The sequence below is a fragment of the Balaenoptera acutorostrata genome, chromosome 19, assembly GCF_949987535.1.
Source record: "Balaenoptera acutorostrata chromosome 19, mBalAcu1.1, whole genome shotgun sequence".
Classification (NCBI taxonomy): domain Eukaryota; kingdom Metazoa; phylum Chordata; class Mammalia; order Artiodactyla; family Balaenopteridae; genus Balaenoptera; species Balaenoptera acutorostrata.
In genome coordinates, this window is record NC_080082.1 from 34,262,830 (window position 1) to 34,284,660 (window position 21,831).

General features: G+C 49.2%; 1 long non-coding RNA gene across 2 annotated transcripts in view; it reads right to left on the reverse strand.

The window, feature by feature from the left end:
* Positions 1 to 21,831, reverse strand: part of LOC102997723 (uncharacterized) — a 61,518-nt gene that overhangs the window by 27,280 nt on the left and 12,407 nt on the right. For both annotated transcript variants that reach the window (XR_449788.2, XR_009006110.1), the window contains exons 2-3: positions 10,583 to 10,672; positions 9,803 to 9,993 (exon numbers count right to left, since the gene is read on the reverse strand). This is a non-coding gene — a long non-coding RNA (uncharacterized LOC102997723). The remainder of the gene's footprint in view (positions 1 to 9,802; positions 9,994 to 10,582; positions 10,673 to 21,831) is intronic.

Genomic DNA, 21,831 nt, shown 5'->3' on the forward strand with positions numbered 1-21,831 from the left:
CGGGTTTTTCATAAGATGGTACGGAAAAGCCCGAACGATCTTTTTGGCCAACCCAATATTAAGTGTACCTGCGTCAAAGGGTTGTTGTGGGGATTAAATCAACTAATTCTTGTTCAGTGCTTGTACCGCATACCTAGCAAGTACTCAGTAAATGTTGTCATTAGGAGTGATTGATAAATGCACTGTTTTAGTATCTATGGTTCTGTGGAGGAAGGCGGGAAGGGAGGAGCTAGCCAGTCAGGGAAAGCCCACTAGATGTGTTAGGATGACCTCATTTGAACCCACAGGCTATTGAAGCTTAAGGATATTCAGAACACCTGAAAACTCAGCTGGTTGCAACCCTAATGCAGTCTAGAGCAAACGGAACTCTCTCGCACTGGGATGGGAACATAAATTGTTTGGCAGCATCTAACTAGAGCTAAACATTTGCTCCTCTAGGACTCAAATATTATACACCTACATATACACCAAACAGAGATTCATGCATGTGGCCACCAAGAGACCCATGTAAGAATGTTCATAAAAGCGTTATGCACAATAGCCCCAAAAAGGGAAACAACCTAAATTCCCAGCAACAGTGGAACAGATAAATTTAATTGTGATCTCTATCTATCTATCTATCTATCTATAGATAGATATCACAATTGAATTTATTTATTTAAATTAAATTACTAATTTATTTATTTATATATGTGAGACTATGTATATATAGTATATATAGTATTGTATACAGTCTCACATATATAGTGAGGAAATACACACACACACACACATATATATACAATTCTTCAGTAATGAAAATAAGCAAACTAAAACTATGCCCAACCAACAAAATGGATGAATCTCAAACATAATGTTGAGTAAAAGACACCAAGCAAGCACCAAAGACTGCTCACTGATGATTCCATTTATAGAAAGTTCAAGTTCACAACCAGGCAAAACTTATGCTATTAGAAGCCAGGAGAGTGGGAGGTATCTGGCTGAGAGGGGACATGAAAGGAGTTTCTGGGGTGCTGGTGCAGTTCTGTTTCTTGATCTGGGTGCTAATGGGTATGCTCACTTTGTGAAAATTTATCATACTCTGATGATTTGTGTATTTTCCTGTATGTACATTACACGTCAATAAAGATTTACTTTTTTTAAATGGCTGGAAAACATTGCTTTTAATTAGTTCATGCTCAAGCAACTTATTTGCTTCTCCCCATTAAATGTCAGGCACAGCACTAAGCACAGAGGGGATCCAAGGTGGCCCAGACACAGCCCTCACTCCTCAACACGGCACATGTGACTGAGCCTCTGCCCTTTCTGGTCCAAGTCCTCCCCTCATCGCAGGCCTGGGTCTCAGGTTGCTGATTCCACAGAGGAGTGTTCCACCATGGGCTTGAGTATCAGAACTGTCAGAGCAGGCCCCTTAGCCAGAGACACCTCCAAGTTTCCTATCAGCTCCTTCCCCTTCCTGCTCTGCACCCTCCTACCTCCCATTTATTGTGTGCCAGGGGCTGTGCTAAGTACTTTACATGGACGAGCCCCCATTTGAACTTCCTGGACCTTCCTCTGCTGGGCCCAGCCCTCCCCACACACCCCCAGGGAAAGGGATGAGAGTGGAATTCAACTTGGCTTTAAACAGATGTGGTTTCATGTGCTGGTTCTACCTTGTCTTAGCCACATGACCTTGGGCAAGTCATTCCACCTATCTGAGCCTTTGTTCCCTCATCTGGTAAAGAAAATTCCACTGGTACCCACTTCACAGGGTCGTTGGGATTACCAAGGGGGCTAATACATGTAAAGTGCTTAGCATAGCACCTGGCACACACTAAATGGTAGTGACAACGGTTCAAATGTCCCAGATATACATTAATTTAAATTTCATAGGGAAAGGTCTCAAACAACAGATGTAAACAGCCCAAACCCCACGGTGAAAGAAAGTCTTAGCCAGAGGATGAGGGCACAGGCATGGGCCCCCTTGCCTCCTCCTTGCCCTCTGAATCAATGACTTGGAGAATTCTGTTAGGAGGACATGGGGGAACAGGAACTCATGGGCATTGCTGACAGGAGAACAGACTGTGTAGCCAATCTGAGAGCAACTGGAGGGACTCAGCAACATTAGGTCTACTCATGACCTGGTTCAGGGGTCTACAAACTTGCAGGCCAAATCTGGCCAGACCCTGTCTTTGTAAATAAATATTTATTAGGACATAACCATGTACATTCACTTACATATGGCCTATGGCTGCCTTAGTGCTACAACGGCAGAGTTGGGTAATTGCAACAGAGCTGTATGGGCCACAAAGTCAAAAATACCTACTATCTCACTCTTTATGGAAAATTTGCCAATAGATACAAGTATATGTATAACTGAATCACTTTTCTGTATACTTGAAACTAACACAACATTGCTAATCAACTATACTCCAATATAAAATAAAATTTTTTAAAAATAAATTTAAAAAAGAAAGAAAGAAAATTTGCAAACCCTGACCTACTACGCATTGACCCCACTCCTGCAGGGAGAAATTCTCCTGCAGATCTGCAAGAGGTGCTCACTGTTACATTGCCAATTGGGGGTCCATCTCCAGGGACTCAAAAAGTAAAATGTAGACAATACACAATGTAGAATATAATTAAAAGCAAAGAACCAGATATACATACAGCAATATGGGTGGTTCTCAATATTGGGCTGAGGGATAGAAAACCAAAAAATGAGAAATAGAATAATGAAAATAACTAACACTTTTTGAGCATTTAGCATATGCCAGGCAGTGTTCTGAGTGCTTCGTATTACCTCATTTAATCTTCCAGATAGTTCTATGACGTAGGAACAAATATACCATCCCATTTCACAGATGGAGACATTGAGCCACCAAACGGCTAGTGAGAGACAAAGCTGGGGTTTTGAACTCAGGCAGTTTGAGTCCAGAGCCTGTACTCTTGACTGCTACACTGTACAGAACACAGTACTTCTCTCTATATTAAAATTACGTACACCAAAAAGGTAAATTTTATGTGTATTTAACCACAATTTAAAAAAAAAAAAGAAGCACACATCCACATACAAAGCAACATTATGTATTCAGGATGTTTACGCAACTCGCTGAGAAGGCTGCCTCCATGCTGGCAGAATGGGGGGAGGGATGAAAGTGACGGGGTGCGGGGGAGGGGGTGTAAAACACAGACAAATGGTAGTTGCCTGCTATGAACTGAGACTCCATTCGGCGCACCTGAGATCCACACTGTCTTCAGCTTTAAGATGTTTAAGGAGAATTCTAGCACTCCCAGTCCAGCATGAGGGTCCGATCGCAGACCGTGCCCGGTGCTGCCAGCTGCCTGGTCCCCCACCCTCCTCGCCCTCACCTGCGGCCTGGCAGCTCGGTGGGCCATCCCGGCAGCCACCAGCAGTGTGGGAACTGGGGCTGGCACAGGGGGCCCGGCAGGGCACGGCGGGCTGGCTGCCTTATCGCTCCGGACAGAACAAACAGCGTGCGGCCTGACACGGGCCTTTCCCGTGGCCGCAGCGGGGCAGCCAGCTTTTTTTCCTGACCATCTTTGAGCTCGAGATCAGACACAGGGAAAGATTAAAACAAATATGAATTTAATCAAGGGATTCTGCTGTCCTGGGGTGGAAACAGGAGCCTGCTGACATAAAGAGGGGCTGAAGCGCTGGGGAGCCAGAGTCGAATCAAAGCCTCTTGCTTACCACTAACCGCTCAGATGATCCATATCATAACAACAAAAAAGAAAAACAATTATTTATTCTTTTTGATGTTGCAGCTCAGCAGCAACTTGCTTTTTGAAGAGAGCAAGGTCAAAACCAAGTTATTGTTTTTGCCTGAAACTTTGACAGGAACTCTGAGTTCTTCCGTGTGACCTACTTAGATGAGGGATGTGGGAAACTTGGAGATGTTCATTTCTTCTGGGCCACGGATTAGGGCCTCCTTTCTTCTCCTGCCCTCCCTCCTCCTCTCCGTTCCTCGAGCCCCTGTCTTCCCGTTAAGGACCTGAATAAGATGTCCAGGGGAACACAAAGGCCGCCAAGCAAAAGTTGTCTCCTCCAGGAGAGCCTGAAGCCAAGCTCTCTGGATGCACTCCTCTGGGCCATGCCGGAGAAAAGTCACCCTTCCACTGCCTGAGTCACTCCCCAGACACTACTACATCCCCAAAGGCCAGGGACACGACCAGGAACAAATCAGATGCGGCCTCTGTTCGAAGAGAGTTCACCTTGCACGAGAGCAACGTGATTAAACAACAGGTTATAATCCAGGGGATTACATCACCACAGGGGTTCCTGAGAAAACAGGCTCCTGTAATCCAGACCAGGGATCCACAGGCACCCGCTCCATGGAAGTGGCATTTAAGCTAAACCTCAAGGATGAATCGAGGCTGGCCAGGGGAGGTGGGAGGAAGTGTTGGGGGCAGAGAGAAAGCAAGCGTTAGGCCAGCAGGTGAAAGAAAGTGAGTCCAAGGAACTGAAGGCACTTCTGCCCCGTGGGCGTGGGCCTCCAGGTGTTAAGGGGAGGGGAGAGCCTGGGGCCTGGAGGTTGGACAGGGACCAGCTCCTGGGACGGGGGTGGGGGGGAGCTTGTTAGACCACAGCAAGGAGTGTGAGTTTCCTCTTCACGGAGATGGGGAGCCGCAACCGAGGCCTTTCAGTGGGGAGCAATGCGGCCAAGGTTGCTTCAGAAGGAGGGATTGCAGGGTCACAAGACTGGAGATGAGAGGTGATGCTGGCAGGGGCCAGAGAGGTGTCAGGGGAGGTGGGGAGAAGTGGAGCGCTTTGGGAAGGATGCACAGAGTACCAAAACAAGACCCTGTGGGACCGAGGGCGAGAGGGGATGGCGTCAGTGTCTGCCTTCGTTGCCTGAGAGGAGGCATGCTGGGCGGGGAGGTGGGGGAGGGGTGATAAATTACATTTTGAGCTTCCGCCCAGGTGGAGGCATCTGGTCGGATGCCTGGGTCTGGAGCTCAGGAGACAAGGGCCTGGGCATGCAGATTTAAGAGGACGCAGCACCTGTAGACCTCATCGTCCCTGTCTGCCCTTCAGCCTTTAGCTGGTGCCTCCTTGGATCTGGATTTTGAAGTTGAAACCCTGGTGAGTCCCTCACACTGTGCCAAGCCCTGGGGGGGAATCAAAAAGCACCATCAGACACAACTCCCACCCCATCAGATCAGTCTCGTTCAGAAGCCAAGAGGGGTGACACACTGTGTCCCAGGATGGGTTCCCCCGAAGCAGAGCCTGAGACAAGAAAATTACTATAAGCAGCTTATCAGGGAAGTGGTCCCAGGAAGCCCCAGTAGGGACGTGGGGAAGTGAGGCAAGAGGAGAAGCCAGCCAATACGAGATGGGTTACTGAGCAGGTGACTGCTGTGGGCGAAATGGGTTCCATCCCGACAAGACCCCTGGGACCTGCCTGAGGGGTGTCCCACCCAAGGCGTAATGAAGCTGAGAGATTCATCCACCATTTGAATCCTCCACTAAGGCTGTCCTCCACTAAGGCTGCTCCTGGGACACTTTGGGCCTGTCCCATGTGGGGCCAGTCTCCCTCTGGCATTCAGAGAATGAGCTCAGATAGTTGCACAGTTCTTTGTGGTGAGAAGCCAGAAGTGGGAGCTGTGAGTAGCAGGGCATCCACCATGTCTGCTGCAGGCAGCAAATCACCAAAACGAGTGAGTGCCCAATAAATGAATGGATTTTTGCTATTTAAAAAAATAAACTACAGAGAGCATTTTCTCCAGACTCCCCAACTGCAAGAAGGAAATATAAGAGGGCATAAGAAAAAGCAAGAAATAAATATAATTGACCCCATTTCCACCCCATCAAGGGCCAGACAGAAGCCCAGAGAAGGGACACATCTGAAAATATTCCAGAGAAACACCTCCACATCCAGAGAACAATAAAATGGTTTCATTGAATATGTTAAAGATGTTTACTCCATTTCTTGCTCGAGGGAAGCAGGGAATGTTTCTTTCAACGAAGGAGTAGTATACTGTGGGAGAACGGGGTCCGGAAGCTGGTGAGGGGACCCTGGAGGCTGGCATGTTGGATGCTTCATTCTTTTTTTTTTTTTTTTAGAAAAGTGAAATTTTTTTAATAAAAATGCAAAATTCAAGGTTTTTAACTGTTAGAGTTAACAGATATACAATTACTCTGGCAAATTGTTAGCAAAGTTTCTCGATGCTTATTTTTTTTTTTTTTTTTTTTTACATTTATTTATTTATTTTTGGCTGTGTTGGGTCTTCGTTTCTGTGCGAGGGCTTTCTCTAGTTGCGGCAAGCGGGGGCCACTCTTCATCGCGGTGCGTGGGCCTCTCACTGTCGCGGCCTCTCCCGTTGCGGAGCACAGGCTCCAGACACGCAGGCTCAGTAGTTGTGGCTCACGGGCCTAGTTGCTCCGCGGCATGTGGGATCTTCCCAGACCAGGGCTCGAACCCGTGTCCCCTGCATTGGCAGGCAGATTCTCAACCACTGCGCCACCAGGGAAGCCCCTCTCAATGCTTATTCTTAATGCTATACTTACCTCCCCATGCACCAGTAACTGGCACCTGTCTAAGGACCATATGTTAAAGAGTACATATGCTAAAGAGGTTGTATTATCTCATTTAGCCCTCGTAGAAATCTTACGAGGTAGTTAATATTTCCATTCTACAGATGAGGAAACCGAGGCACAAAGCAGTTATCTTGCTAATGAGGCCAAATTAGATCCTTCAGCGGTCAATTAGCTTTGCAAAGAGGAAAACCTCTATTTTATGACCGTGGAAGTGTAGCTCACCTAGTCATTGTAAAGTTAAGAGTAGCTTAAGAAAAACAGGATGCTGCATTCTTTGCTGGCAATTCTCCAGTGGCCCCCATAGCAGACCTTACCACTTCCACATCCTCTGTGGCCCAACTGGCAACTTCCAGCCCCTGTGCAACCAGAGCCCCGGCCAGAAGTGCCAGCGAATTACCATCCCCTAGGGAATAGCCCCCACGAACAATGGACAGGGAGTTGGTGGGTGGTTACCCCAGCCCCTCTCCCCATGAGGTAACACAGAGGGCTGTGCTTCACGCCATTTCCAGCCGTCCCAGTGGCACTGAGCTCTAGGGGCTCGCCTTGGAAGCTGGCTTCTGGCCACCTTCCTTCCCTGCCTCACTTACAGAAGTGTGCTGAAGCCAGCTCAGACCAGCCCATGAGAACCCCTTCTCCCATCTCTTCCCAGCTCCTCATTCAGGTACATCATGCCAGTAGCTTGAAATCATCCATGGTGGAAACATTTACACCATGAAAACTGGCAGACACTAGAAATCAGGGTTTTGTTTTGTTTTTTCCAGAGAGCCAGTTTACTAGCACAGCATGGCTCCCCTATCAGTGTTTCTTGGCATTACCTCCCAGATAAATTAACTTGCACCCAAACCCTTGCTCAGGATCTGCTCCTAGGGAAACGAAAATGAAGACAGCTCCTCTGAGTCTGAAGACCAAGAATGGTCATCTGGGTCACACGGTGGTGTCACAGAGGCAGGAGGCCTTTTTCCAGTCCTTACATTATACTCCAGCCTCTTCTCCTGCAGGCCCTCCTTCCCCACTACCCACACACCCAGCATAGCCACATCCGTCCCCCTCCCTCCCAGCACCCTCAGTGGACATCTACTGTTTATACCCACTCAGTAACCATTCTCTTTCTGCTACTGAATGTGCCCTGCTTTTCTTTAGGGAAGGTGCTGATTTGCTTCCATGGTCCCAATTCTTCTCCCCTCTCCACATCTAAACCCTTCGCCTTCGGACTTCATAGTTTATCTCATTAAAGAAGCAAAGTGTATATTCCCACCCCTGGAATCTGGGCAGAGTCCTGTGACTTGCTCTGGGCAATGAAATGAGGCAGAACTGATGGTGTGTCCAGTCCGAGCCTAGGCCTTATGAGGGCATCACTGTTTCTCATTTGTGACTTTGCTGTCACCCCGAGAAGGACATTCTGGGCTGCTCAGCTGGTTCCAGGAGGAGAGGAAGAGAGAATGGGAACAGAAGCATCCCACCTAACTGCCTCAGATAAGCCCAGCCTGAAGCAGAGCCTCCAGCCAAACCACAGACATGCGAGCAATAAACATTTCCTGTTGCAGGCTACCGGGTTCTGTGGTTGTTTGTTACGGTAGGGAACCATCCCCACCCATTCTCAGTCCACGTGGTTCAGGGGGAGGGAGAGCTGACCCCATCTCCCAGCTCCAGAAAGGACAGGTACCAATCAGTACACTCTGTGCCCTGGCACCCTGGCCTCAGTTGCTATTTCACAAAAGGGCATGTGATCCAAGCCAGGCCAATGAGACCCAACCCTGGGACATTTTCTGGGACTCCTGGAAAAGAGGTACTTGCTTCCCACTGGGGTTGCATAGGTGCTGGGATGTCAACCAGTTGTTGTGGGCAGACTTCTTGCCACTACAAAGGAAGTGACTTCTGGAGAATGGAGCCATTGTGTGCTTGTGAACTAGCTCTCCTCCCACAAAGAAAAAAGAAGAAGAAGGAAAGAAAGCCCTGGTTTGCAGCATTTGCCAGTTTCCATGATATAAATACTCCCACCATGGCCAATTTCATGCTACCAATGATTTAACAACACTGCCCAAAATTCCTGAATGTTTTACAGTTGGCTCCAGCGCATGCCTGGAATGGAACCTATACCATGGAAAACAGAGCCAAAAGATGGAGAGATAGACAGTATCCTGGTGATATTATTTGAGCCTCTGGATCAAGCCATGCCTGAAATTCATTAGCGCCTTTAGACTTTACTCTCATGTGAGCCAACAACTTCCTTTGGTTTTTTAAGCCAGTCTGATTTGGTTTTCTTGTATTTTCAACTGAAAGAAGACTGATTAATACACACCCCCTCATGCTCCTCCATGCTTCCATACCTTGAGAAATAATAATAAATAATTTTAAAAATAATAACAGTAACAAAGCAAGCCTTTATTGAGCATGAACTATGTGCCATGCACTTATAGAAAAGTTCAACCTTACAAGATAGACATCATTGTGTCCACTTTTTAGATGAGCAAACTGAGGCATGGAGAGGAACTTGCCTTAAGGTCATCCACTTGAGCCATTCTGCCTCATGCGGGCCCCCAAAGCTCCAGACTCACTTCCTCTCAGCCATAAGTCTACTGGAAAATAGAATTCCCTTTCCCTAACTCACAAAAATAGTGGGTGTGACCTTCATTGTCCCAAATTGGGACAATGGGCATACTTGAACCATTTCCTGTGATCACGGGATGGATATATGAGTTAGCTTAGGCCAGGGTCACAATCCATGCCCTAGGTCTGGGTGTGAGGTCAGTCCCACCCAGACTATACAGACTGAGTCTGGAGGAGGAGTGGTTTCCCCAAGGAAAATGGGGACATTCTTACCGGAAGAAGCAAGAATGATTGCTGAACATAAAAGCAACAAATTCCCGTGATATCCATATCCATTCTAGGCCACCATCCAACTCTAGACGGCCATTATTTCTCACCTGGTCTTCTGGACAACTCCCTGACTTCCTCCTCCCCATCTTAACTGTCCTCTACACAGCTCTGAATCTTTCCACTTCACTCCAAAAGAAAAAAACAAACACACACTTCAATGGCTCTCTATTGTCTAACCCATAAAAATCCAAGGCCCTAGACCTGAAACTCAAGACCTTCCCTGCTCTGACCCCAACAAAACTCTCCAGCCTCATTGCCTCCAGGTTTCCTTTCCCCACTTACCTGACATTTCATCCAAACCAAACTAGCTGCTGTTCTTCTAACCTATGTTTTCTCTCCTCTGAGCCTCTAGCTCATGCATTGCCCTTCCCTTGGAATGCTCACCTGTTCCCCTCTTCGTTTCTCTGAGACCCTGAAATCAAGCCCATCAGGAGGGTTCATAGTCTGCTGAATCCATGCCAACTCCAATTCTCCAGCCCAGCCACTCTTGCTTCTGACTCCCAGCCCTTCATCATCTGGTCCTCCTCAGCGTTTGTCTCCTGGTGTAGCTTCTCTGTTGAGGAAGCTATGAGTTCCTGTGAGTGACAGTATCGTGAGCATGAGATCAGGCCTCCTAGGCAATCAAGCCAGCCTTGCCATTGATCAGGACTCTTTCAATTGCAAGAAACCCAAGTCAAACGCTTTAAGTACAAACAGCAATTGGCTCAGCTGTTTACACACACGCAAAACGGGGATACCTACACAGCTGGATTCAGGGTTTCATTCTCTCTCCCCCTCTTCATGTGTTGTTTCTACTTTCCTTGACCTGATGGCCTCATTTCCTCCTACTGTAGCTTCCTTTATGCAGCTGGAGAAGGTGGTTTCTAGGGATTCCAGCTTACAGCATCCTTAGAACTTGGGTCTCAGAAGATGGAAAACCATCGTTCATGACAATTCTGGCAGCAAAATTCTGGGGAGGACTCTGGCCTGGTTTGGGTCCTATGACCCCCCTTAAGCCAGTCAATCACTGTGGCCTGAGGAGTAAGATTCTCTGATTGGTCAGGCCTGTGTCACATGGGCCCAGCAGGTGCCACACCCCCTTTAGAACTACACGGAATAGGCCCCCAGGAAAGAGGGCCTGTTGTCAGAAGACAAGGAGAGAGAGAAAAAAGACAGTCGACTTACCCCAGTACCCCAACATCACCCAAGCAGGAGAACTGGTTCACAGCGTGGATTGTCAACTTGGTTGTTGCTGACAATGATGGCTGAAGCGATCTAGATGGGGACAACAACAACGGTAGTTCAGATTTGTTGAGTACCAGCGTGCAGGCACTATTCTAAGCACTTCACATGTCGTAAGTCATTTATTCTTCATAACAACCCTATGAGCTAAGTACAATTATTAGTCCCATTTTACAGATAAGAAAAGTGAGGCACAAAAAGGGTAAGTCATTTTCCCAAGGCCCCCCAGTTAAGAAGTTGAGGAGCCAGGATTCAAACTTCAGGAATGTGGTCCCAGAGCCTGTGATGCCCCAATGTGCATTACTGTCCACAAGGGGAGCTTGGTGGTGTCGGGTGTGCACCATACACACAGGAGAGCAGGAGAAATCCACCCCCACACAGTTAGAACCTCTAACCTGCCCAAATTCTCCTTCATTAAAATAGCCCAGGGGCCTGGTAGGCCACCTCTGCCTGGCTCTGCCCCAAGGGAGGAAGAGCAATGTGACATCCCAGCCCTTGCCACAGCACCACCCCTCCCCCCTTCCAGCGAGCCTGCACCCCTCAGTATCCAGGGGTTCTCCACCTCTCAGCACCCCGAGTTCCTCACTCAGCAACAGGTGCAGCAGGGAGATGAGGCACCAGAATTACTGGGAGGCTATGGGGACACAGGAGGCTACAGAGGCCCCAGTGCCAAGAACAAAAACCAGAGCCCCACGGACATCATGGGAGAGGGATGGGGAAGAGACAGGCAGACAGACAAACAGACAAAGTGGGAGACACACAGGGAAAGAGCAACGGCAGAAAGTAAAAGAAAGAGATGGGATTACCCCCTCCCTCGTCCACCTGTCAACACATCTAACTCTCCCCTCGCTGGGGCTGAGAACAAGATGGGGAAAAAGGAAGACCTTTTAACACCAGCAGGTAAACGTTGGGCGGCTACTTTTCTTTAGTTTCAATTCTCCTCAAATCTCAGATGCACTGCAAGAGCCTCCAGAGGAGAAGTGAGTAAAGACACGCCCACGGGGGGGATGTCCCTCACTTGACTGCACCCTGGACCATGGACCTGATGCTCAGGGAGCCCCAGGATCACCTCTCGGCCAAGGCTCCAGAGGCCAAAGCCCATGGCCACCGAGCCCTGCAACGTGGCAAAGGGAGAAGGCGGAGGGACAGTGTGGAGGGAATGTGCCAGACCCTGTCCAACTCTCTCATCAGGATCTGAACTCCCTTCTGACCCCACGTCACACAAGTCCCCCATTCTCGCAGAATATCTGAGTCCTCCTGTGGAACATGGACTTGAGGGCTTGCTTGTCCCTAACCTGCCATGTGACCTTGATTAAGCCCTTCCCCTCCCAGGACCTCAGTCTGCCACCTGTACAGTGAGGGCCCTTTTAGGCCTGGCACTCTGGGGGGCCAGTGAGTCTGTCGGCCTTCACCAACCTTCAAAGCCAGTGATGCCCTCACAAGGACGCTGCAGCATCCCCCAAATGTCCACCCGGCCCCTCCTCTGGAAGCCCCCTTACATAGTCCAGTTTTCTGCCTCTTTCCTTCCCCACCTATCAAATCTTAGCTGTCCCATTCCCTCAAGTCCTTGCCAAGGAACTGACCAACCATCCACAGGGACTAAGATGACCCCTGGGGAAATGGGAGGGGAGGCAGGAGCTGAGTGTAGTCCGGTGCACCACCCCTGCTGGAGAACACGGCGGCGGCACAGGACAGGCCTGGCCTTTTGGCTGATGGTGGGCATTTAAGACAGCACGTGCCATGGAAGGACGTCTGTAGGCTCCCCCACCCCTCTGAGTCCCCTAGAACAGCGGTCCCCAACCTTTTTGGCACCTGGGACGGGTTTCCTGGAAGACAATTTTTCCACGTGGTGGTCGGGGGCAGGGGTCCAGGCGGCAATGCAAGCGATGGGGAGCGATGGGGAGCGCAGATGAAGCTTCGCTTGCTACCCCGCCGCTCACCTCCTGCTGTGCGGCCCACTTCCTAGGTCCCTAACAGGCCGAGGACCGCTACTGGTTCGCAGCCCGGGGGTTGGGGACCCCTGCCCTAGAACAGGGCTGATCCCTGGCTGAGAGAGCATGTGCGGGCAGAATTGCAGGTCAGAAAACCCCTCCCCAGGTCCTGAGAGACAGACCTTGAAGCCTTAAAGAAGGGCGAGCGGGAAGGGAGGCTGACCCGTGGGCACCTTGGCCTTCTTCTCACGGATGACGGGCGTTGGCAGCCAGCGAGGGCGCTCGGACCCTTACGTGACGGAACGACGCGTCGCACAACACAGCCTGCGCCAAATGTCAGCCACGTGGCACAGCTCCCCGCCCCCATTCCCAAAAACCAAAGACATCCCTTCCAGAGAAGAAAGAGGAGGGGGCCTCATCATTAACAGCGCTGGAGGCAAGGTAAAGGCACCCGCCCGCTCAGCGCACCCTCGCCCATAATTATGCCAGCCAGGCTTTCATCCCCACGCGCACGCGGAAAGTTTATTGTTGTCTTTCGGCCTTTTTTCAGTCTCCTCTGCCTTTTATGCAAGGGGAAGGGTGCTGAGGGGGTCAAAGCATCCTCCCCCAGCTCCTCTCCTTGCTTCAGTCCTTTTAGAAAAACACCCAAAGCCATAATTTGTCTTAGAATTTCTTTTGAAACAGCTACAAGAAAGACGAACGACTGCTCTTTTCCCTCTGTTTCTGATTCCAGCCATCCCTTTATCTGGCTTTCATTAGAGCCTCGGCCGCGCCTCTTTTGTGGGAGAGACTTGAGGGAGCCGAGGCAGTTTCCCAGCCGCTGTGATGTTGCTAAAGATTAAAAAGGAGCTTTGAAGCTGCACCAGTTCTCTCTGCGCCCCCTCGGTACAGGACCTCAGAAAGACCCAAGCCATCTGGCAAACCTGACATAAAGACAAAATAAAGTGATTGAAACAGTCTCTTCAAAGCCACAATGGCAGATTTGTTGATTTGGGCGTTATCTTTCATGCGAGGCCCTCAGAAGTCACCAGAACACCTAGGTAATCTCAGGCAGGCCTGACTGGAGTGGATGGAGCCTTCCAGGCCGAGGCTCAGAGAGGGGCCTGGCCATGCCAGGCGGGACTGAGGGATGGATGGATGGAAGGCTGCTGGAGGTGGGCCCTGCGCCCCCAGGGAGACTCCACAGTTGGATCCAGAGCCAGGCCCTGGCAATGGTTTTCAGTTAGGGCTGCTCACCCAGGCCCTCCTCTGGTGTCCCACCTCAGGAGGGGCGCCTGACACCGGCCAGACAGAGTCAGGACAGGATGGGAAGCTGATGCGAGGCTGTCCTGAGCAGGAGGGGAGTGGCAGGGAGATGAAAGGCCGCTGCCCTAATTGCAACCGACAGCCCGTTAGTAACGCCCTGGCAGCTTCCATATCAGAACCTGCTTCTCACAGCTCCTGGCTGGGTGAAGCCTGGGCAGATGGCTGTCTGCCAGGGCCCTTGGGAGGGTCTCCATTGGCCGACTGAACCTGGGACAAGTGAAGATCTGGAGGAACAGAAACAAAGGCAACTCTGACCCAGTGCTGCATTAACACCCGGGCTGACATCCACGTAATCCAGAGGCTGGCCCTCTTGGGACCTCAGCTGGCCCTCCTGCAGAAGGGACAGGGCCTACCCTCATAGGCAGAGTTTCTCTTATCCTGTTGGGTAGCAGTGCCCAGAGACCAAAGCCTTGGTGATGGGTGCTCCACTGGCCTGGATGGGGAGCCTGGAGGAGCTGGCACCACAGCCAGTAGTACAACTGAAGAGACACCCCCATCCACACTGACTTTCAGCCCAGGAATTTGGGAGATATCACCCCGCATACCCACTACTGATGCAACTTCAGACAAATCATTCCTCTCTCAGTGCCTCGGTTATCCTAGTAAAATCTGAGAGTTGGAGTTCACCAGAGACATTCAGGTGCTGGGAAGATTTGGGTTCCATGAACATTCCTCAGGGGGCCAAGGTGGGGTCAAGAGAAAGCTGAGCGGTCAGTCCTCTGGGTCCCTGCTTCTCTGCTTTTATCTGTTAAACACATTAGGCTTCAGGTAAAATCTCCAGACTTGTTTTAAGGTTCTGCTGATAAAAACACACATATAATTTAAAAGTTGCAGACCTAGAGGGTCTCTGCTCCTTCCTTCTGACCTCCTTGAAGCTGTGATTCTAACTGGACCCTGATGAACTCAACTAAGAGCTACACTTCATTCTACCCAGTTTTAGCAAAATGATGAATTCGCAAAGTCTGACCATTGATCAACAACCAAGAATCTATTGAAGACCTACTCTGCACTCCCACCCAGGAGAATGTAACACCTGCCTGTCTCCAGAAAAGACATCTAAGGGATGTCCACACTCACAGGGGGATGCAATAAACTGCTCTCTGTTTTCTAAACCACAAAGAGAGGGCCACTGGTCACAGGTCTGGGGGACAACTCGCCCATCCCCATCTTTCTTTACCTCCTCCCTCTGACCAGATGCAGGACTTGGGTCCCAGTTCCTCCTCCACTGCCCTGTCCTTTTCAGAGGGCCCAAGAGGAAATTTCTCATCACAGCTGGCCCCCAACCACCCTTCCTTCTTCCTAGAAGCCCAGCTGGCCCTGGCGCCAGGGTGGAGGCTCACAGCACAGACTTCCTGGCATCTCGGCAATGATGTGCCAGGATGAGATCAGGCTGTGTGTCCTCTCGAAGAGAGGGAGGAAGTCCAGCTCCCGGAAAAGCAGGGCCACAGAAGAGCACGTGAGGGAGGGGGCAGCTGCCCAAAAACCCCATATGGGAGTCTTCCAAGTAGACAAAACATCTCTCCTTTTCTAATCATGCCTCCCCATCTTCTTTGTCTGGTGAACTCCTACTCATCCTTCAAAACCCATATCCAATATCACTCATTCTTTGAAGCCTTTCCCTCCCTCATTTCACATGCCACTTCATACACACCTGTCTTAGGTAGCTCTAAAATTAAATGACAGTAATTTTTCCACGAAGAGGTCCTATGTCTGGAAATCAAAGAACCTCAGTTCAAATCTCAACTCCCTTATTTACCAGCTGTGAGACCTTGGACAGGTCTCTGAGCCCCAAGTTCTTCATCTGTAAAGTGGAGAAATAAAACTTTTCCTCTAGGGTGGTTTTGAGGATTAAATAAGGTAATATACATTAAAGAGCCTGAAATTGTGTCCAATGCATACAGGTATGCAAGAAAAGTGAGCTTCATTCCTTCCCTAGCAGAGGGTGAGCATCTCAAGGGCAGAAACCAGGTCTTCATTCATTCATTCATTCATCATTCAGCCATCATCACTGAGCTCCTGTTAAGGAGCAAGCCCTGAGCCAAAAGCTAGGTTCTCCAGCAGGTTGCAAGACAGACACTGGCCAGATGCCCATCAATCTCATAGTTGGTCTTCTCCATGTATCTCCAGCACCCACTTTGGCTGACGCTGTCCCACCCTTCCCAGGTGGTTGGCTAAGGGCAGGCCTGCAGAGTCCAGGATGAAAGCTGCCTGCCCCCTAGGATTGTCTGCAGACATTTCTCCTATGCTAGACATCCTTTGCAGACAGATCCTTGTCTGAACACTCTTGGAAGAGAGAGATGAAGAGATGCCATCACCCCACTCTCAGGGAGCTCCTGGTCCGACGCGGAAGACACTCACTTCATCCCTGGGGAGTTTTCAGCCTAATGGAAGAGACAAATACATAGTTCTCTACCTTGAAAACTCCCAATCTGATGGGAGAGTCACATTTTCCTGACTTGGGGAACTCCTAGTCTGAAAGCAGATAGCAGACTCTCATTTTCCCCGATGGCAGAGACATATTTATCCCTGGACTGTAGAACTCCAAGTCTGATTGAGGAGACACATGGCTCCTAATCTTGGCCTAGTCTATCACTGATGGGGACGAGATTGTTCCTGTCACAGGAGGGCACCTCCTCTGATGGGAAAGGCAGTCTGTGCCCATAGATAGCTTGAGAGTCAGATAAAACAACATGCATGGAAAAAAGAGATCAATCTAGAGTCCCTTTGAAAAGCTAGCTGTGCAGTGTCTCTGTTTGTCTGTAGCCTCAGAAGTGATATTCCTGGCTCTGCAGATGCACCATCCTAATCCACAGGGCTGGACACAAATGACACAGAATCGTCTGCCTCACAAGCATCCAGCCAAGGCCCCTCACCAGAGGATCCCAGCCAGAGCTGGCCTGAGGCCCCCATCGCTGGCATCTTATGCCAGTCTTGCCATGGGAGACTTTCTCAAGATCAGGGACATCTGGGCTGGCCCAGCTCCCAGAGGCCACCGACATGAAAAGAGAGGGGTCGGCGGAAACGCCATCTGCACATCATAAAGCCTCTTGGTGGTTCCCGGAGGCTGTCTCCAGCTGCGGCTGTGCTGCCCGGAAAAGCAGAGGAAGGTACCAAGTGGCCACGAGGGGGAGAGTGGGAAGGATGGCCAAGAGGAGAAAGCTGGGCTGCAGTTCTTCCACCCAGCACCTGACACACTTTGTAAATGAATGTCACCTGTTTGTCTCCCTGTCACTGCCCGGGACCACAGGTCATGCTTATCCCCGGAGGTGACTTGGTGACACAAGCAGTGTACAGTAGTGGTCATGCACTCCGATTTTAGAGTTGTACTGCCTAGGTTCAAATCCCAGATCCACTCTCTAGGCGAGTGAATGGACTTTGCTGAGCTTGTTTTCATACCTGTACATTAAAGATAATAATCATCACACCCGTAATCATGGAGTTGCTATAAGAATTGCAAGAAATAATACACGTATTGAGCTGTACACTTTATATTCGTGCACTTGTTATACTCTGATAAAATTTCATTATAAAAGAGGTAATGTGTGTCCCGTGCCTGACTTAAAGAAGTACTCAGTCTCTACTGACTCTTATTATCATTGTCTTCCCTCCCAGATACTGTCCTGAGGCTCAGGAAGCAGGCACCTAAAAGGGGTGGAGCTATTGGGGATATTTCATTGGCCACCCACCCCCAAGGCCTCGCCCCCAGCACCAAGGGTACAGCTGATTGGACAGGAGGTGGGACCTGGTCCAAGGGAAGCTATCTATTGGCAGTTGAGCAGAGCCTGTCAGATTCTCCGTGGAGAATTTGAACTGGGGTCAGTCTATTAGGTCGTGTGGATCGATAGTCCTCTGAAGAACAGAGGAAGAAGGCAGAGAGGAGGAGAGAGGTACAGAAAATTGAGAACAGCAGAGATGAGAGAAACAAAAGGTTCCTAAGAGACAGGAAGAGATGGTGGGGAGCCCCCGGTTTGGGGTTCTCACGTGATTTCCCAGTAGACAAATCTGTTCCGTAACTCCTGACTTTGGAGCCTGTGAGATGAATCCTGCCAAGAAGCACAAACCCATGTGCACAAACACAAGAAGAGTACACACATGTGCACATACCACACACACACACCATGTCCCATCCTACCAACGTTCACGTACTCCTTTTTACTTTTTCTTGACAATTCCCTCCCACATCTGAACAACTTCCAGAATGGTAAATCTCAAAGGAGACTCATTTTGTTGAGTGGGTGCAAAAGCTGAGAGACGGAGAAGAATCCTTCTGGACAATAGAATTTTTGGAGAAGGCAGAGAGAGAAGAGAGGAGGCGGCTGGCTGTAGGAGACGAAATACCGGCTCACAGAGAGATCTCATGGGGAATTTCATAAAGTGTCTGAACTGTGGTGTGTGATCCTAATAGCAAAACTTCATTAAAATCACCTCACTTGAGTAGCATTGACATATATACACTACCAAATGTAAAATGGATGGCTAGTGGGAAGCAGCCGTATAGCACAGGGAGATCAGCTCGGTGCTTTGTGACCACCTAGAGGGGTGGGATGAGGGGGTGGGAGGGAGGCTCAAGAGGGAGGGGAGATGGGGATATATGTATACATATAGCTGATTCACTTTGTTGTACAGCAGAGACTAACACAATATTGTAAAGCAATTGTACTCCAGAAAAGATGTAAAAAAAAAAAAAATCACCTCACTTGCCATCTCGGTTCTGCTCACCTCCATGTCGGCTCCATTCTTGGAGGGTCTGCCCCCCATGGCTGGCAAGACAGCTGCTGCGGCATCTCCTAGAGCTGCATCATCCCTTAACCATAGCCAACAAGGGTCTTGGTTTGGGTTCCCCCAGAAGCAGACCCCGAGACAAGGATTTGAATACGAGTCATTTATTAGGAAGTGATCACAGGAAATGCTGGTAGGGGAATGAGAAAGTGAGCCAGGGAAGGAAAAAAGTCAATAAAGGATGTGTTACTGAGCTAGTTATCTCTGCAGGCGTCCAGAGCCTAATCTTACTGAGGAGCTGTGAGAAGCAGGGTAGAGCATGCATCCAAAAGGGAATTGCAGCATTTATCTACCAGCTCCCATCAGCCATTGGTTGAGGGCTGCTCCAGGGCTGGGCCTAAGACTCCTTACATTTTACACATGAGGCATGCCACTCTCCTCACCCGAATCCCAGCCCTGGCAGCTCCTTGGTAAAACTGACTCTGGTACTTGGGCCTGCTGCATGCATGAGCACAGTGGGCTCCAGCAGCCTGAGAGAGCGCTCAGGCAGAGTCCCGAGGACTGGCAGTTGGAAGTTCAGCCAGCGTTCATGGAAATGGCAGATGCCAGGGGGCTATGGTAGAGGCACAGACAGCAGCTACACCGACAAAAGTCTCATTGTATCTCAAAGGTTCTGATTGGGTCATATGTTCATCCCTGGACCAATCACTGAGGCCAGAGTGATGTGCTATGCTAATTATATTAGGCAAGGGGTGGAGGGGGACGGGGGAGGTCGGGGGTCAGGGACATGAGAAGGTGGTAAGGAGGCGTTCCCTCTGTATTTCATTTAAATGGGTGAGGGTGGACCACAGCAGCCCTCAGCAATACGGCTGATGGATGCTAGGTGGCCAGAAAAACAAAACACGCAAAGGTCCACTCCTCAATCGCCAAGTTAATTGGAAGGTGAGAAGGTTGTATTTGGCTTGTCAAAAGCCCTTCTGGTCGAACATTTGAGCTGGCCACTTGCCCTTATCAGAGTGTAAAGCATTAATTGAGTGCTGATTTGTGCCAGACACTATGCCGGGCTCTGAGGGGGCACACACAAAAAGGTGTCACTTCTATTCTCTGAAAGCTCCTGGGCAAGGGTAGCAGTGGGGGAGGAAAAGACAATGACTACTGTTTCAACTACCATCTCATCATATCTGTTCATGAGATGCCCCTGATTGCAATACACACAGTTTTTATGAACCACCAAGCAAAACTAAAAGCCACCAATTAAATTATGTTACACCACAGATTGTAATTCCTTCCAATTTCAGAAATAGGGAATGTTTAAAAAGCCCATCTTAGAACTGATGGATTACAGTAATATTTTTATAGTTCATAGAGGGTTTTTCCCAGGCATTATCCCATTAGATGCTTTCTACAAATATCAGGGGTAATATCGCTGCTATTTCCATTCCATGAAAATGCACTCAGAGAGGTCAAGTGACTTGCCCAAGGTCGTTAAGCTACTAAATGGTCAGAACAAGTCTCCACCCCAGGTCTGTAGCTGCAGAGCCAGGATACCATCAACCCTGCCTGGCAAACTTCTTTGAATCCTGGTTCTTCTTTTTACCAAATGTCGACTCCTCCCACCTCTGCTTCTGTCCTGCTCAAAACTGACAGGGAGCCCAACCAGCACCACCTCTTTCTGCTATCACCCACCCGCTTGCCCAAGCTTGAGATATTTCCAGCCCCAGGACCCTTACTCCTGAGAATATCTTCAATTAGAACTGCTTAGTAAAGGTTTATATGATAGTTTCCTCACATATATGCCTAAATGGTCCCAGGCTGAGAACCATGACTGGCTTCAAGAGCAAGGCAGAATAGGCAAGGTCCCAGGACAGATGGTCATGCTGCACAATTACCACCAGAGGGCAGCTCTGCCTAGAGACAATGGTAAACAGGAGGTTAACACTAGAGGGCTGCAAGTGACTCCCATCCCTGCCTCAGAATAGCAAATAATAATACTTACTGCCAACCCTTACTAAGCCCAGCCCTGTCCTAAGCACTTTCCGTGCATCAACTCACTGAATTATCACCAATGTGGTTGGTACATTTATTACCCCGTCCTACAGATGAGGAAACTGAGGCTTTGAAAAAGTTAAGTAATGGGTCCAAGGTCATACAGCTAGAAAGGCGTAAGTCATGTATCTGTTCTACTAAAATCTGAGCCTCCTGAGCTCAGGGGCTGTGTCTTGTTCTTGTCTGAGGCCCCACAGACTCTAACACAATCACTATTTGCTTAATGAATTCTGTTGAAGTGAGAGCCTAGGGGCTCAAGGGCTGTTGCTGCATTCCCCACCCTCCCCCCCCCACCGACTCATCCCTGCCCCTGAAGGAGATCACTAGGCTCAGTTCAAGCACTACCTCATCTAGGTGTGCTGTCTCTTGGACAATGATTCTTAGAGCTTGTCCTGGCTCTGTTGTGCCAGAATCTCAGGATCCACAACTCACCGGTGGAAGAGAGAGTTTTACATTTTGCAGTGGCTTGGTAACTCTGAAGTTTCATCCTGTAGGTTGCTATCTTTGCCACATCCAAGAGTTGCTGGCTATGCAGTTGAGGGGGTCGGGGAAGAGCACAGGTAATGTGAATTCATTCAGCAATCCCCACCGGGCTCCCACTGTGAGCCAAACACCAGGTAAGTGGCTTGAGGGAGATAGCAGTAAGTGTGACACAATCCCTAATCCCCTCTTGGAAGAAAAAATCAGCAGCAGCCAGAAGGAAGAACACAGAAGGAAGTCCTGCCTACACTAAGAGAGAACCCTAAATCTCTAATAATTTGGGCAACAAAAATGTATTATGCACAGGCTAAGTGCCAGGTGCAGGGGATATAGCAGTAAACACAAAAGAAAAATAGAACAGGTCTTGCCCTCATGAAGCTCTCTGTCTAATGGGGAGACTGATAATAAATAAATATGCAGTTGCAAATGTGATGTATTTAAAGGAAACAGGAAATGCAGAGTGGTAGGAAAGAAACTATTGATAAAAGAGGCTCATGTCAGCAGGGTTTGGGGTTATCTTTCTGAGAATGATAAGAAGGAACCTGCTGTATGAAGAATGTGGGAACAGCTTTCCAGAATGAGAGGAGAGCATGTATGAAGGCCATGCATTTAGAAGCATGTGGCATCTTTAAGACTAAAATTAGGGATATTATATCTGGAGTATAATGAGTCAAAATGGATTATGGCACAAGACTGGGTCAGAGAGGAGGG